This window comes from Triticum dicoccoides, chromosome 4A (assembly GCF_002162155.2).
Source record: "Triticum dicoccoides isolate Atlit2015 ecotype Zavitan chromosome 4A, WEW_v2.0, whole genome shotgun sequence".
Lineage (NCBI taxonomy): Eukaryota > Viridiplantae > Streptophyta > Magnoliopsida > Poales > Poaceae > Triticum > Triticum dicoccoides.
Window position 1 is genome coordinate 688,337,461 of NC_041386.1, and position 1,735 is coordinate 688,339,195.

Sequence of the window (1,735 nt, forward strand, 5' to 3'; positions counted from 1 at the left end):
GAGCCCGAGGACGGCCGACGACCGCCGCCGACGACGCAGAAGGCCGTGCACCGCGACGCAAGCCTCCGGTTCGCGGGAAGAAGACGCCCCGCCGCCGCCTACGCCGCGCGGCCTTTGGCCGGCGACGCGACCGGTGGCGGCGAGGGGAGGGAGGCTGGGGAGGGGGGCTGGGGAGCGGCGTCGCTAGGGTTGGCTCCCAGAGTCGCCCGCGGGAGCGGGCAGTATCTGATGTGGCACTTTTCAGATTTATTTTTTTGACATTTGCTCAGATTATGAGCTTCTTTGGACCTTAAGACTTTGTTGCATTTTTATTTAATAATATATGGCTGCATGCATCGATTGATGCAGAGGTCGGGGTTCATCCTCGTTTTCAAAAAGAAAAAACTTCATCCAATACATCCACAATAAGATGAAACCCCTTGAAGCAACTGACATTATTATTTTTCGGAACACATCCACACCTTCAACACACAAGCAGTTTTAACATGGTTTCTCCTACCTCCGGCTTTAAAATGAGAGTAAGGCTATATAATATATCTGAGCCGTTGTGTTTATCAAGTACTGGGTCTGAGTAAGTCATACCTTCTTACCTCCCATATGAAAAAAGGAGGTAGTGAGAATTATTTTTCTAGAATACACACGAGTGTGTGTATCGTGTATTAAACAAAAATGGGTGTATTAAAGAAAAAGGGGTGAGAAAGCCATCCACGGTCTGAGTAACTCATACCTTCTTACCTCCTATATGAAAAAAGGAGGTAGTGAGAATTATTTTTCTAGAATACACACGAGTGTGTGTATCGTGTATTAAAGAAAAAGGGGTGAGAAACCCATCCACTGTGAGTTGTGACAAAGGTTCACAGAACTCAGTCCACCTAGTAGCTAATATACAAATTATCTAACAACTCACTAACTCCCACCTCGACATCGCTCCAAGGAAATAGTAGCTAATATACAAATTATCTAACAACTCACTAACTCCCACCTTGACATCGCTCCAAGGAAAGCATCTAAGTTACAACAAAGTCTACCAGCTCTCAACCAGTCCCAAGTTTCTTGCACAATTGTATGCAGAAGAAGAGCTTTTGATGACGCCGCGTGATACAAAACGTTCGCATTACTTATACTTTGTATTGAAAAATGAAGAGAAGGGAGAAAGGAAAAATCTTTCGCAACATCGGCGGTTTTTCTGGCTTGTCTTTGCGGCATTGTCTTTGACACTTTGCACGACGCGTAACAAAATGGAGATTGACAAGGTTTTTCCGAAGAAGGAGTCTGACTCATTCAAATTCCTTGCTTCTCTGCAGCACTTGCACTCGCTCTTGAGGCAGCATGATCACGATCGCCTCGGCCTCATGATGGATGCACTTCTGGCTACAACGCATCAATTATCGTCCTCGTAGCACCGCTTAGCGGCTGCCACTAGGTGGCTTTTTCCCCTATTTCTCTTATGTTTTCTAAGGCATGATTGTGTTGTTGCCCCAGCCGTCGATATTTGTATGTTGTTTGGATGCTGGTTGTATGCACCGCTGTTTTATCTATAAAGCGGGGCTAAAGCCTTTTTTGATAGGAAAAATCTTCCTAAACCACTTGCTTCAACCCTTTGCGATCCTTTACCCTGACATTTGAAAATACAGATTCAGTTCCTATGAAATTATTAACCCTCACCTATCTTTTAGGTACCATCCAGCGAAATTAAATTCAACCATCGTCAAACATGCAGCCGTCATACTGAGTG